This window comes from Mytilus galloprovincialis, chromosome 1, assembly GCF_965363235.1.
Source record: "Mytilus galloprovincialis chromosome 1, xbMytGall1.hap1.1, whole genome shotgun sequence".
NCBI classification, from domain to species: Eukaryota; Metazoa; Mollusca; class Bivalvia; order Mytilida; family Mytilidae; genus Mytilus; species Mytilus galloprovincialis.
Window position 1 is genome coordinate 27,174,934 of NC_134838.1, and position 17,677 is coordinate 27,192,610.

Consider the following 17,677-nt stretch of genomic DNA (forward strand, 5'->3'; position numbering starts at 1 on the left):
CCCGCGTAACATATTTCATTTATTGTAACCACTAAACTATGATTTTTGTCAAAACTATTTGAAAAACGTTTTTTTCCATTATTAAACAGAATGGTTCATTCAGTCTTTGATGCATTTTTTATGACGTTATTGATATTTTGAAAAACGTTTTTTTCCATTATTAAACAGAATGGTTCATTCAGTCTTTGATGCATTTTTTATGACGTTATGATGATGTCATAGAAAAAAAAACGCGTTCCATACTACAAGGGTAAATCTGTCCCACGGTGAAAAAAATGGGATTCCAGATTTGAGAATCAAAAAACATTTATCTAAAATAAAAAAAAGTTTAGTATTTGTATTTACTACATCAATGTTAATTTGCTTAATTTTATGAATTTAAAGACAAATATCCTGAAAAATGATATATGGTAATTTATGAGCGATTTTTCAAAGGCTTACAAGGTTGTCGCACCACCATTTTTTGGCGTTAAAACGAACTCAACTTAAATTTACGTCAATTGTTTGCTTATCACTGCTCTTATAATGGTAAACAGTGCTTGTCGTTTGTTGGTAATATGTGTGATAAATCACAGTAGAGCCTTCATTAATGAGCAAAGCCCATGCCGTATAGTCAGCTTTAGAAGGCCCCTAAATGACAAATGTAAAACGTTTTACAATTCAAACGAAAAAACTAACGTCCTAATTAATGTACAAAACAAATGAACGAGAAACAAATATGTAACACGGCACCAAACGACAACCACTGAATTACAGGCTCTAGACTTGGGACAGGCACATATGTACATTATGTGGCGGAGTCCCAACCCTCCCCTAACCTGGAACAGTGGTTTTATAGTACAACATAAGAACGAACTGTAAAAACATTTGAAAAAGGCTTATCTGTAGATATTCGGTCTCAACAATATTTCATGTACCCACAAATATATTTGCTCTTCTCTTTATTTCATAGCAACGTTATATTACATATTTATATATGACTTTTAAAGCCGAGACGCAAAAATATGCTGATTTAGTTTAAGTTTGGTTAAGTTTAATTGGTAATTAAACTAAATTGATTTGTGTGGGACTAGTGCCCAATTAGCTATAAAACATTTTGTTGATTGATATAGATCGTTAATCATCTAGTGTTAACTAGATATATAAGTCCCTGACCTGTCAAGTGAAGCTGTAGGAGACTTTATTACATTTGTTTGTCTGTCTGTCTTGTAGTCTTTTTTGTCTGTCTGTCTGGTGGTCTTGTTTGTCTTGTGTGTCTGGTGGTCCTCTCTGTATCTCTGTTTGGTGGTCTTGTGTGTCTGTCTGTTTGGTGGTCTAGTCTTGTTGTCTTGTATATCTGTCTGTCTGGTGTTCTTGTCTGTCTGTCTGTTTATCTGGTGTTCTTGTCTGTCTGCCTGTTTATCTGGTATGTCTGTCTGACTGGTGGTCTTGTCTGTTTGTCTGTCTGTCTGTATGGTGGTCTTTTCTGTCTGTCTGGTGGTCTTTTCTGTCTATCTGGTGGTCTGGTCTTGCTGTCTGTCTGTCTGGTTGTCTTGTCTGGCTTGCTGTCTGTCTGATTTGTCTTGTCTGTCTGTGCCTGTTTGGTAGTCTTGTTTGTGTGTCTGTCTGGTGGTCTTTTTTGTGTGTCTGTCTTGTGGTCTTGTTTTTGTGACTGTCTGGGGGTTTTGCCTGTCGGTCTGTCTGTCTGATGGTCTTGTCGGTGTTGTGGTCCTATTTGTCTGTATATCTGTCTTTCTGGTGGTCTGATCTGTCTGTTTATCTGTCTTTCTTGTAGTCTATCTGGTGGTATCGTCTGGCTGGCAAATGTCTATGATAAAATCCAGATCAAGTTCGAATTTATTTGGGTCTTATGAGTTTGACCGAGTAATTCTCTTATATGCTGGATACTGTCCACGCTAGTCTGTGTCCACACTTGTTTCATTCGATATTTCGTATAAAGGAATTTTTCCCAAAAAATAACTTCGTTATTTATATGTTCAACCTTACTGTGGATTCTCGTTTAAAGAGATATTTGATAGAATATGGCAAGGAGATAGCAACTCAGATGCAGACTTGGGGTAATTGTAATTGTAATCATTAATCAGCTGTAATTGATAACAATTTTTCAAGTAATCATTGTAATCATTAATCAGCCAAAAACCTGATTACATGTAATTTAATTTAATCAATTACTTTTCAAAACACCCTGTAATCCTGATTACTTTTATATTACATTCTGATTACAATACATTTCTTTTTAACTGTGTTTATGGTCAAGAAAATAACCTTTTTGTTATTCTTATTCAATAAATATTAAGCATGTTAAGATAGTTTTGTTTACTTTATAAAGCATGTATTAATTTGTATACTTCAGTAAAAAAATTAATTGTTACAGCATTAGCCTAAGAAGAGACATATAAATACAATTATGTCTTTGGCCTTAGTTAAAGATATTGTACATATATTGACAATTTAAAGATGTACATATATATTTCTTTGATAATAACTGTTATATTCTAATAATACTTCTCTTTAAACCTGAATTATAATCTTTTGTTAATATTGTGATTTTTGTCAACTTTGAATTGACAGGTAGGAAACCAATTAAGGTTTGTTTTTATTGCAATTACCAATTGAGTATAGCTGAAGGACAAAAAATTCTCAAATTAGCACAAACAAAATAATAAGTTGGAAAAATATTGTTTAAAATAAGCAAAATTTTATATGTATTTGGACTGGACATGTAAAATGCAATGATGTTTATTTAGTACTTGTATTTTATTTACAATTTGAATAAACAATGTTATTGAAATTTTACATAGATTTTTACTGCTAACTTTATTTCATCCATATTTTAACTTCCATAAACTGCACCTTGAAATACATACAATTCTGGAAGAGGTTAGAAGACAAAAAGTAAACTCTTTATAAAGTTTTATTCAATTGAAGTCAAAATAATTCATAGATCAAGGATGACAAAGTGTAATGGATTAAAACCTGTGACACAATGTTCATGTATGTAGTGAACTTTTGTACTTTATTAGATAGATGAAGTTAAAAGTTATCATTTTATAATATATGAAACATAGTCCTTTCTAAAAATGCTATAACATATAAAACGTTTATTCAATCAAAATGTTTTGTTTTTAAAATTCATTGTAATCAGATGTAATCATGATTACTTTGCCAATGTAATCATTGATTTAATCAGACACTTTCAGAAATGATGTAATCATTAATTTAATTTAATCGTACAAATGACAAAGTAATTGTAATTTAATCAATTACATTGAAAGTAATCGAACCCATCTCTGCTCAGATGTTCCGTTATTTTTCTTTCTAATGTTAACATCATAGAAGGAACGAACCATCGTTTTATGTGTTTAAATATTTGGTGCGGAGGGGCATTTTATTTCGTACAGACAATTTGATGAAGTATATATATGAAGCCAAAAAAAATAAACTTTAAAAAAAATCCTTTGTTCAACCACAAAAGATGAATCGTCGATATCTAACAGTATTAACAATCAGATAGCTAACTACATGTATCAGGGGAAATAATGTTAATTTTTAGCAACTATTTGTTACCGTATGGCCTTCGTTTTTTAGCTTTAGTCCAGACCCAGGGCTCAATTTCAGATTGCCTTAATTATGTACTGACGACAATAAACAAACAAGAACTATCTTGATACAATATATACGACACATTTATATGTTGGCGTGAAGTTTTGTATCAACCATAAACATTTATCTTTTTGATTTTTTATAATTTCACACATATGTTGATTCTGACTAAAACTATAAGGTATATCTGAAGGTTTTTTTTCCGGAGAAACTATACGTCAAACACAACTTTAAATTAGAGATACAACCTATTTTGGTTTGAAAATCGTGAATTGACGGTCAAGAAAGTGAGATATTTGTATTTTGAGATTTTTTATTTCAATTATAATAGTTTAATGATAATATACTTTGACTTAATATTTAACCCTTGACATTTTAAACAAAGTACAACAGATGTATAGCAGTGTCTCCAGTTATTGAATCCTAAACTGGATATCAGCTCTTTATACCTTCCTTTGCTTCCATTAATTACGATTATTTTTTTTAAGGTTTAATGGTCAATAATTTTAAGTTACCAGAAACACTATCAATACTAAAAAATCGAAACTGCTTTTTCAAGTTGAAGACGTGCATGTACGCTTGAAGATCGATTAATTATGCACTGACAAAATCTATATTGTGCAAAGGGAAAGGCAAGGGAATTAAAACGAGAAAGCAAACATGTGCGAACCAAAAACAAATATTATAAACAGCAACAAAGTCAAGCACTGAGTAGCATATGACCGAGCATAAATTATGGCGGTGGACAAACATGTTTACCGACTCAAAATGCTCTCCTAAGTTTAGAAAGTGATGCAACAGCAGTCGGTAAAAATCAATTTAAACAGTTGCAACAATTTACACTAAATAACTCGTAAGAAATAGTCTAAGCTAGGACATAGATTAACAATCTGAGATATTAAAGCCCGGGATGACGAAGTATGAAAAAAAGATGAAAGACGAAAACATTCCAAAAAGACCACACCAGACCATAAAGCATAAAACAGTCCATTAATGGCATTGGGCTGTATCTGGTTTTTGATCGGTTTGTTTCTTGTAAACAAAAAGACTTACATGTACAAAATGTACAGTATCAAGATTGTTTTAATTGTCCAATGTATTCATGATTCCCTAACTGAAAATAAACGTTTTTCCTATGTACAACAATGTTGTCTCAATTCAAATATCCTAGTAATTAGATTAAGAAAAATATGAAGATAATGGCGGAATTATAGATGAATGCATTTTGATATGGGTTTTTTTTGGAAAAAGGGAGACAATTCAATCTCAAATATAGTCTTAATTGTGATTTCTTACGTATACTTTATGTATGACGTTAGTAAAGTCAATTATCGAGAATTTTCTAATATGTGATACCGATCGATATTTAGAATATTAATGTTCCCTGACTAAAAGCAGAATATCCCTCTTTCTTAATTTTAGTCACGCAATGTTTTAGAAGATATATGTAGCTACAAATGCCATGTAATAAATCACTACTTTTTATAGTTAAATTGTTAAAGTTGAAATATTCAGTAACTTAATAAATTGATATTTAACAATATAATTAGACAGTCTAATCATACTGACTTTTTTTTGTAAAGTGTAAGATAGTATTACCTTTGATAAAGACAATCAATAACATTGTTGGATAGTACTGCTAACTCAACGTCGGTTGGGATGACAAAAATATCATCTTGGCTTCTGAAGTGTTCAACCTAAAATCAACAGAGTAAATCATGCAGGTAAAACAGTATTGTAAAACACATTGTATCTTCATGGATGTTCCTGCTAGGAAATCAATGCCTCTAAAAGCACCAGGTCTCGCACTATTTAGTTGATGGGATTTCACCATGTCTTTAACTATGATTATTGAGTCTTAATTGATATCCTGAGATTAGAACATCCAAAATAAACTACTGTTTACTTTGAATGTTATATGTTTGACTTTCCAAACGTTTTTACAAGTGTGACTCACATGAGTTGGTATCATGCACGATGTCTTAACTTCTTCTTGCTTATAACCTTAACCTTATTGATAGCAAAAAATTGCCTTTCTTCGTACCAATTTATAATATAATTTTGAGTGAAATTGGTCATGGAAATGGGGATTATATCAAAGATACAACAACCCGACCAAATATTAAAAAAACCAGCCGAATTCCATCAATAGGTCTTCAACACATCCAAAAAACGGACTTTAGCTGGTACACGTGTTCTCTTGCAGACTGACTATTGATAGTGGGTATATTACAAGTGTTTAGATCGATGTCATATCATTTGCTTGATGACAATGCAGTCGATGGATGGTACTATTTTGTTATATAATGAACTACTTGTCTATAATTGTTGTAACATATCTTACAGTTCTTATGCAATACACGTCATTTTTGGGTTTAAACTCTCCCCTGACTGTGCCCTTCGTGTGTTTCAACTCTCTTTGAGCTGAGTCTTCATTCTCCTCCTGAATAATACAAATAGCATTGATCCCATAAAGTTCAACGATGTCTGTAATAGAGCTTACATGTAGTCACCAACAATTAATTTGTTCACCTTAAATAGGAAATACTTGTGCTATGGAAGTTATTGCATTTTCTATTATATTATTGTTAACAAAGAATATATTTCACAAATGAATGACATTTACAACAAAGATAACAATTTACAAAAGGAGCATACGCATCCTGGCCTCAAACACCAAATATGTACTTATAACTTTGGGTAAATGTGAAATTTAAAACGATGTTTTTTCTCTTTATATTTTTTGAGAATTCGTTATTCAGAATGCAATATCAGGGGCTAAGATAAGTACTAAGTAACAAAATATGTCTTAAACCTTTCATTTGGTACAGTATTGAACTTCATTATGTGTTGATTAATTTTATCCGCTCTACCGTGTATTCAATCGAAATTAAGGTATTTCGATGTTTCGTAATCAAATCAAATATGGATGTGTTTTGTTCATTTTTAACACGACTTTCCTTTATTTTCACTTGGCGACGATCGTCCATCGGCGTCCGTTAGCTTTAACAAAAGTCTTCTCCTATGACTACTGGGTAAAATTTAAACAAACTTGACCACGATCATTATAAGTTTATCAAGTTTTAAAGATGTATCCTCGCCTGCCAACCAACATGGTCGACATGGCTTAAGATAGAACATAATGGTTAAATTTATTTTGAAAATTGGTACAAAATAGAGAAAATCTGAAACAGCAAAAATTGGTCAGAATGTTGAGCTCTACCAATTGTATTCATATGTCAAAACTGTCAGACGATTTATTGAAGGAATTGTTGCTCTTAAATAACAACGAAACTTTACAATACAAAATTTTTCAGTAAGACAAATAATACAAATAATTAAACCTAGTCAAAATCGTCAGCTGACGATTTTAACCATTCGTTTGCCTAATATTTAAAAATTTAAAATAGATAAGTAAAAACGAAGTGTTCAGAGAACAGTTTGAGGTTTTTTAACCTGTACATACCTATTTTGATATGCAAAGTGTAAAATTCGGTTTAGAATGTTAATTCCAGCGTTACATGATAGTTTATTGTACGCTCATTCCAAAATTATATGGTTTCTATTTAAAAAGGTGATGGGGGAAATAATTATTTACCTCCGGTTTGAAAAATGTTACTTCAGGTATAATTTGAATGGTTTTTTTTTACACTGATTCCAAAAATATCTGGTTCTATATACTTTTATATAATTAAGTACAAGAAATAGTTTCTTCCGGTTGTAAAAAGTACATTTTCGGTTGGCTTTTCCGAGAGTGAATGGCTTGAAACATAATGCAAAGATTCTTGTGGTTTTATCTTATATACATTAAAGCAAAAGTCAAAATAGAGAACGTCAAATAAACCTATGACCTTGAGCTCAATTTCGAGTCATTAACCAAGGACCTCAACTCAAATTATGTTTGGGGAATGAGTTATATCATCATACGCGTATTTTAAAATACTTAAGGAAAGGAAAATCGTCATTTAATGTTAGCGTACCCTTCAAACCAAATAGTATGTGACGACATGTCCAGACTAACAATTAAGTGAACATATGTTCTCGATATCTTATATGGTGTTTTACCGGTGTAAAGAAGCCGAAATCAAAATTTTCAGAATGACTTTGACCTACATTTTATTTTGTTAACTAAGTCTCTATCATAAATGTTTTACCAATGACAATTAAATTTCACTTATTTTAAATGCAGAAGTGGAAAGAATGTAGAGTTTCTGGACCGCTTCGGTCAAAATTAGAGTTAAGATATCCTGCACAAACTCTAAGCGACATCTTGTGAAACTGCTAAGCACTGTATATTGCGGAAAAAGACAAAAAAAAATAATCAGAAGAAAACCAATAGGTCTTTCAACAGAAAAGTGGAAAGACCTTATAGTGATAATACTTGATAATAAAAAACAAAAGGTTTTTCCACAGAAACGTGGACCAACCTAATAATCAGGGGAAAACCAACAGGTCTTTCCACAGATAGGTAGAAAGACCTAATAATCAGAAGAAAACGCAATTGGTCTTTCCACAGAAAAGTGGAAAGACATTATCAAAAAATAAATACGAAAAATGCTATCAGCGAGGCAAGATCTACAATTAAGACAGAATGGTGGAAATCGGCTGATGACTCTTAAATGGAGGTTTTTCCCGTTCATGACAAGTTTTACAATTTTTTTTTGTGTTTTTTTGCCTTAAATTCAAAAAGAAATTTATAATTACAGATAGATAGTAGGAACTGAAATTGGACAAAATTTTTCGCAAGAGAAGATCTACAATTAAGAGAAATGATGTAATGAGGACTCCTAATTAGAGATAATGCCTTTGAATAATAATGTTTTCCGTTTTGTTTCGCGTGTTGCCACATACATGTATGATAAATATTGCAATAGATACATAGACACTTTAAATCTCCCAAAAAATATTAATGCCAAATATAGTTAGTACATTGTAACATTTTTGTATTTAAGTGATTTGCCTTCAATGAGGATTTATTTGCCCTCTATTGTGTTTTTAGAGAAATGTAAAGAAGACAGAGAGGAACAACAGAATAAATGACGAGATATACAAATACATCTAAACAGAGAATTGTATTATGCATTATATTCTCATTGGTTCACTTATAGGGTCTTTGCATCGGAATTAAACATATGTATTATAAAACCAGTTGTTGGCATAACACGAGTTATGTTTTTCTTATATATTGTATGATGGTATAATATTAAAACACTAACGGAGGTAGTGTGCTTGATATTCATATGATGAAGACATAATTTTTCAATCAATTTAATGTAGGTATGCACTATGGAGCTGGCATGTTAGTAACTGCTGATGGTCTTTTGTTAATTTATGTATTTATTTCATTTTGTTTAATTTTTTTTTTGTTACCTATTCTAGCATCGGACTTTTACTTCTCTTCAACTGAGTTTTACTCTGCGTATTGGTATGCGTTTGATTTTTTCAACCTTGGCTAGAGGTATAGGAGGAGGATTGAGATCTCAAAAAACATGTTTAAACCCGCCGCATATTTGAGCCTGTCCCAAGTAAGGAGCCTCTGGCCTTTTGTGAGTCTTGTGTGATTTTTAGTTTAGTATGATATCTATCATTACTGAACTAGTAGCATGTTTGTTCAGGGGCCATCTGAAGGACACCTACGGGTGCGTTAGTTTTTCGCTGCATTGAAAACCCATTGATGGCCTTGGGCTGTTGTCTGTTCTATGGTTGGGTTGTCTCTTTGACACATTCCTCATTTCCATTTCAATTTAATTGTCTATACTGTTGTAAAGTATCCTTTATTTAATATGCACATATGCCATTGTGATCGGCACAGGCTCGTTACAGCCTCTAGTTAACATCTTCTACCTGTTGGTAATATCTTTTATAAAAAGGGTATGGTAAGGTAATGATAAAACAATGGATACATGTACCAAATGGCCGAATATCAACCATAGAGATTAAGGTTTATATTTTCAAGAGAGAATAATTAATACTAGAAAGCATACTCAATATTTTACTCGTAATATTATTGCCTCTGTTCTCAAAGCAATGTTATATTATTGAATGTTTTTATTGTACATTTTCCAAAAGTTTGTAAATTTTGGACAGATACATTTTATGCTGGATAACATCATGTAACTTTAAAATAGTTTACAAAAAAGGCTCCATGTACAGTGCTGTCATGTGGTATGCTTTTGTCAAAGCTATAAACATTGACATGTTTGATTGCCAGTTAAAATGTCGGAGCACTCAGGTTCAAAGATGTTTCATGTTATGTATATTTATAAACACAGAGAAAAGTTATTGATTGTGTTAAAAACAACCTCAAATATTTTTTTTTTAATTTTGAGCACATGAAGTTTTTAATTGGGTGTGCGTCACTTGGTCTCTGAATTTTATGGAGTTCGATATTTCATTTTATTTTACCGTTCGTGTGGTGTGGTTTTGCTTTTTCGTCGTTTTCGATTTTGGCCATCGTTTGTTCAAGTATTTGAGGTGACATTTAAACTTTTTCGATAAGCCTTTGATCCATTGATTTCTTTTCTCACTTACTTGATTGTTATATTGAAATAGCTTCCGTTTAGTATTACCGTCATCATTGGAGGGAATGAAATTCGTATATACTATATAAGTCAATGCTCCAAGGAACAAACATGGCAGGATAAGCTTGCTATTAGTCTTCATGTCCTTGAAATTTAAACAAAAATAAAATACTTCTTTTGATTTGCTTTCTTGATTCATCTCTCTTTTAATATTACTATATTACTTATTTTTCACTGATCAGGGATTTGTCAGCAGTTTGTGTGTTTTTATTCGTGTTGTATTTAGTCATTTGACATTGACGGCATCAAGTTATCTTTAAAGTCTTTAAAATGATACTGTTAATTTGAATTTAAAATATAGAAAAACATAATAATACTGATCAAGAGACAACAAGTAAAGAGAAAGAAAGCTAATAATCTCTCATTGTATTTTTTTCATTTTTTTTTATTTAATTGTAATTTGTTAACAAACTCTAATACAATTTCCGTTAGCAGTTATTGCTACTGTGAGCCTTCTCATTCCAAAAATTGGAACATTGAAATATTTTTGCTTTTTAACCTTACCTTTGCGTATCAAATTCTTCATTTTGTCTTATTTTACATCTTTAATTACATTCGCATTTTAACCACTCACATTTAAAGGATATTTTGTTCGAAATTGAAAAAATAATATAATGTATCAATCGAATAATCATAAAAAATAGATGTGGAAGGATTAACAATAAACGACTCTTCACAAAAGAACAAATGATACAGAAATTAACAACTATAGGTCACCGTACGGCCTGCCACAACGAACAAAGCCCATACATAATAGTCAGATAATAAGGACCCAAAAATCATAAATGCCAAGCAATGCAATCGGGAAAACAAACGGCATTATTAATGTACAAAAAAAAAACCAAACAAATATGAAACATAGCAACTTTCGACAAACACTGATTTACAGGCTCCCGAATAAGGATATTTTAATTTACCTGAGTGTGACAATGCCTTCTGGTGATAGTATTAATAAGAATTAATAAGAATACACATGATGTCTTAATCAGTTGGTATATATTTGAAACAATGTATAAATATAGAGTATACCAAAATAGCAATAAACAAACTCATTGGATGAACAATGATAAATTTATAAATAAATCGTCAACCAAAAACACTCACCACTTCAGTAGGTTTTCAGAAAGTTATATCCACGTTTAATTTGAATTTAAGAGTTACATCCAAGTTTTCTTGAATCAGGTATATTCATTTATTTACCTGCAAATTTCCTTAAACATTTAATGTTGAAGCCGCAAATTAGTTGTAATTGATGAACTAATGCCATGAGAATCAAAACAGAAAACGCATAGGTTTACGGAATGGTTTAAACAACAACAACACAAATTTAGATTATCTGCTCTGTTGAGTTTGTAAAAGTGTTGTATCGTGATTATCAAATATATAATATAACAATCGTGTTTCCTAAACTTATCAAATACTGTCGTGTTTTGCAGGATATCTGCATAAAGATCATGCGTCACTATCAAATATAAGTCGAACATAACACACCTGAATCAAAACTAAATGATTATTCTTGTTCTAATTGCATGCTGCTAGCAATATGTGTTGACCTTGCACATGCACACATTATAACTAATCAAAATGTGTTGTTATCATAATAAAAAAAAATAACCCTGCCGCAATCATAACCCAGTGTTTGTTTAGAAATAAGAAGATGTGGTGTGATCGTCATTTTGTTTATTTTCAACTAGTTATTATTCTTTATATTCATTGATATTCATATGATGAAGACATAGTTTTTCAATCAATTCAAGTTAGGTATGCACTATGGAGCTGGCATGTTAGTTACTGCTGATTGTCTTTTGTTAATTTATGTAATAATTTCATTGTGTTTATTTTTTTTTTGTTACCTATTCTAGCATCGGACTTGTACTTCTCTTCAACTGAGTTTTACTAATCGTATTGGTATGCGTTTGATTTTTTCAACCTTGGCTAGAGGTATAGGAGGAGGATTGAGATCTCAAAAAACATGTTTAAACCCGCGTATATTTGAGCCTGTCCCAAGTAAGGAGCCTCTGGCCTTTTGTGAGTCTTGTGTGATTTTTAGTTTAGTATGATATCTATCATTACTGAACTAGTAGCATGTTTGTTCAGGGGCCATCTGAAGGACACCTACGGGTGCGGTAGTTTTTCGCTGCATTGAAAACCCATTGATGGCCTTGGGCTGTTGTCTGTTCTATGGTCGGGTTGGTGTCTCTTTGACACATTCCTCATTTCCATTTCAATTTAATTGTCTATAATGTTGTAAAATATCCTTTATTTAATATGCACATATGCACATATGCCAATGTGATCGGCACAGGCTCTTTACAGCCTCTAATTAACATCTTCTACCTGTTGGTAATATCTTCTATAAAAAGGGTAAGGTAAGGTAATGATAAAACAATGGATACATGTACCAAATGGCCGAATATCAACCATAGAGATTAAGGTTTATATTTTCAAGAGAGAATAATCAATACTAGAAAGCATACTCAATATTTTATTATTATATTGTATTATTATATATTTGAAACAAATGTCTAAATATAGAGTATACCAAAATAGCAATAAACAAACTCATTGGTTGAAGAATGATAAATTTATAAATAAATCGTCAGCCAAAAACACTCACCACTTCAGTAGATTTTCAGAAAGTTATATCCACGTTTAATTTGAATTTAAGAGTTACATCCAAGTTTTCTTGAATCAGGTATATTCATTTATTTACCTGCAAATTTCCTTAAACATTTAATGTTTAAACCGCAATTAGTTGTAATTGATTAACTAATGCCATGAGAATCAAAACAGACAACGCATAGGTTTACAGAATGGTTTAAACAACAGCAACACAAATTTAGATTATCTGCTCTGTTGAGTTTGTAAAAGTGTTGTATCGTGATTATCAAATATATAATATAACAATCGTGTTTCCTAAACTTATCAAACACAGTCGTGTATTGCAGGATATCTGCGTAAAGATCATGCGTCACTATCAAATATAAGTCGAACACAACACACCTGAATCAAAACTAAATGATTATACTTGTTCTAATTGCATGCTGCTATAAATATGTGTTGACCTTGCACATACACACATTATAACTAATCAAAATGTGTTGTTATCATAATAAAAAAAAAAAAACCTTCCGCAATCATAACCCAGTGTCTGCTTAGAAATAAGAAGATGTGGTGTGATCGTCATTTTGTTTATTTTCAACTAGTTATTATTCTTTATAATGAACTAGAAGAAACAACCGCTATCGCAGTTTTGAAGCTTGCTTGAAATGACTATAGTGGTACACAGCATGGGTTCATGTGTCTCAAACTGTTTTATACACTGATGCATTATGTTTATAGCTTGTCACTTCTGTTACCTTAGGAGTTGAAAGTCCAATGTGTAGCTTCTGTATTTGTAATACACAGTTGCTCCTAGAACAGAAAAAAATAACTCAGAAATGAAGAAGACAACCCAGAGCACAGATGATCAAAACATTTATCAGTGGTGCTAGTTCGTACTATTTCACATTTTTTTTTCGAAAGGTGCGAGGCCAGTTTTGTCTCTTTATGATACGGAGCTCACTGAGGATTGAAAACATTTCTATAGCGGTGCGAGTTCGTTATATATTTTAAACATTGACCAAGCATTTTGTCTGATGCTTGGTCCGTTTCTGTGTGTGTTAGTTACATTGTAGTGTTGTGTCGTTGTTCTCCTCTTATATTTATGCGTTTCCCTCAGTTTTAGTTTGTTACTCCGATTTTGTTTTTTGTCCATGGATTTATGAGTTTGAACAGCGGTATACTACTGTTACCCTTATTTATATCACTATGGGTCTCCTTAGCATAATGTAAGAGGGGTGAATTTTCATGGGACATTCCAGAACATCAACGTTAAATTTATTCTAGAGAATTTAAAAGTTATATGAGTGTATATAATTATGGAGATAACAATATGCAGCAGCAATTTGACATAAGAATATTTAAAATGGCCGTCGTCACCATGGAAATAGCAAAAATATAAGAAAAACTTCAAACTGCTTCAAATTGGATTAACGTGATGGTGGACGTTTCGTCCCCGAGGGTATCACCAGCCTAGTATTCAATACTTCGGTGTTGACATGAATATCAATATCAATATCACTCTTACAAAAATTTGAATTTTTCGAAAAACTAAGGATTTTCTAATCCCAGGAATAGAATACCTAAGTCGTGTTTGGCACAACATTTTTTAAATTTTGGGTCCTCAATGCACTTCAAATTTATACTTGTTTGGCTTTATAACAATTTACCTCTCAGCGTCACTAAGAGTCGAATAAATGTAGACGAAACGCGCGTCTGGCGTATTAAACTATAATCCATGTACCTTTGCTAACTATTGATGAAACTTATAACAAATAGTACCCAGGTTATGTAGATTGACATATTAGTTTAGAATTTCCAAAATGGCCGCTGTTACCATGGAAACTGCTAAAATGCAAAACATTTCAAAACGCTTCAAAATTGATGAAACGTTAAACAAATTCTACCTAGTATATGACGACATGACGTTTGACTTTGGAATTTCCAAGCTGGCCGCCGTAACTATGGAAACTGCAAAAAATGTGACGAATGCGAAATGCTGTTAATAAAATGAAACGTGGATACCGCAGAACAATACTTTGGGGTCTGTTTTGGCGACTTTTGTGTAAGCATCCTAACACAGACTTGCTAGTTATGTCACGAAGACGGAGTTTTGGAGATTATGTTTTTGTCCTGCTTCTTATTATTATGGCACCATCAAGTCCACGATAATATTCTTGAGTATCACGTGTCACCTTCTTTCTCGCGCGTGTGTTCTTATTATGGCACCCTCAACGGAGTTGGGGTCACATATTGTTATTGTTCGTTTCTTTTTTTTCTTATTATGTCACCACTATGGAAGTAGAGGTGTTATATTGTTATTATGGCAATATCAACGGAGTTGGGGTGACATATTGTTATTCTACGTTCGTTTTGGGGACTTAATGTTTTTGTCCCGTTTCTTATTATTATGTCACCCCTATGGAAATAGGGGTGATATATTGTTATTGTTCCGAATATTTCTTCCACAATTTTTGTCTAGCTTAGTTCTCGGAGATGACTTGACATACATTGATAAAACTGTACCATAATGACAATCCCCATGTGCAGCTGTGCAGTTAGGGTCTGGAATTTTCAAGATGGCCGCCGTTACCATGGAAACAGCAAAAATGTGAAAAACCGAAAAATGGTCCAAATTAAATGAAACTTTTAGACATTATAACTCATCATTCGAAAGCGTGAAATCAATCTTAAAAACTTTCAAAATGGCTACCGTTGCCATGGAAACAGTCCAAACGTGAAAAAAATGAAAATTATTTTTTTAATTTTTTCATAGTAAATCAACTGTTACAGATACGACCCCAAACACACCCCCACGTTACAGAGTATGAACTGTAGAATTCATTGCCGTTGGAATTTTTGAGATTGCTGCTGTTACCATGGATATAAGGCTAAAAGTGCAATATTGACTCATATGGAAAAAAAAATCAAAGTACCATTTTCTTGCAAGTTTTAAGCTCATTCACGGTTAAATGATATTGAAACGTCATCTGTCCTTGAAATTTTCAAAATGGCCGCCGTTGTCATGGAAACAGCAAAAAACAACTAAAAAAATCACAAATTTCAGGCAAAAATCAGTAATCATGAGTATGTGCATACGATCAAATACAAATCTGTACTGCAAAACATCTTCTAGAATATGCTTGAAGAAAACTAATATATAAATTAACGTGCCTCTATTCTATACATAAATCGTGCTTTGAAGAGAGAAACACGAAGAGTACACATAAGGGACATTTCTGCACTTGCACTAAAGTACACATCCGTTAATCGAACACCTGCTACAATATACACATGAGCTAAAAATCAATCGATAAGCGTGTAATTAAATTGTACAAGATAAGATACATGTATCGTCTGATACGCGAGTAATTGAAGAATAACATGAACAGTTAGTATGCCGCTTAGTCAATATATACACATGTTGTCTGTCCAAGGTCCCCTCTAAAAAGAATATCAATGTAGTAAGTCCGTGATAATATACTTCAGTGGCACGTGACACCACATTTCTTCCTCGCGCTTGTGTCTAATTTAAGATTTTAAAGAGTTCCCCAACTATATATAGGCATCAGTCTTATTCAGCGAGAAGAGAAAAAAATGGGTGGTGGGGGGGGGGGGGGGGGGGGGGGTTAAAGGCATGTATACAATTTACTAGACGTGCAAAATGGTTGCTGCTACTGTGACAATGTCCAGAACGGGGTGACATCCTCAGCTAATGCTTGCAATTGCAAATCTAGTTATGTCACCCGATCGACAATGTCGGGTGACATATTGCTTTTCCTCTGTTTCTTTTTCTGTATTATCATGTCACCCGATCGACAAAGTCGGGTGACATATTGCTTTTCCTCTGTTTCTTTTTCCCTATTATTATTATGTCACCCGATCGACAATGTTAGGTGACATATTGCTTTTCCTCTGCTTCTTTTTCCCTATTATTATTTTTCTTCCACCTAATTTTGTCCGACCGCTTTCTCGGAACCAAAGGGACCAATCTAAATGATAGTTCACTATAACAAGGAACCCTGACTTTCGAGTTGCAGTGCAACTTTGGAACTAAAAATGGCTGCCGTTACCATGGAAACAGAACAATTGTGAAAAAATCCAGTTTTTGGTTTTAATGAATTATTTGGAAATGCTTAAACTCAGAATCATTATATTTTGATACAATGTAGGTGCCCACTATATACTGGTTTTGGAGGATTTTGGCAATCATCGGAACTACTATGTTGCCATGGAAACTACACCAAAAATTTCAAAAATATCAGAATACTCCAAATTTAACGAAACTTTACAGTAAGGATGAGCAACATTGGTAGATGTGGAATTTGGCGTTAGAATTTCAAAAATGTCTGCCGTTACCATGGAAACAATGCAAAACAGGTCAAAATGGTTCAAAAACCTTACAGTGCCATATACTTTCTTAAAATGGTAGTCAAATTGATCGAAACTTTGATGGCATGGTCCCTCCTATGTACCAATGTGGTATATGCCATTAACTTTTGGGAATGGTCTCTGTTGCCATAGGAACAAATCAAAATGTCAAAAATTTCAAAAGTTCCAAAATGCTCCAAAATTGATGAAACGTAATAGAATTGTTATCTGTCAAGTCTGCATGAGACTTTTGAAGTTGGAATTTCAAAAATGGCTACCGTTGCCATGGAAACTGGAAAAATGTCAAATATTTTCGAAATGCTCCAAACTTAATGAAACTTAATATATTATTGTAAACTGGCATGTATAGATGAGACTTTTGACTTTGAAAATTTCAAAATGGCTGCCGTTGCCATGGAAACAGCAGAAATGTCATGTTTTTAAAAATGATCTAAATGAACTGAAAATTTACAGAAAAATGTAAAGCCATGCAAATATGTGCATTAACTGTTAAAAGTTTT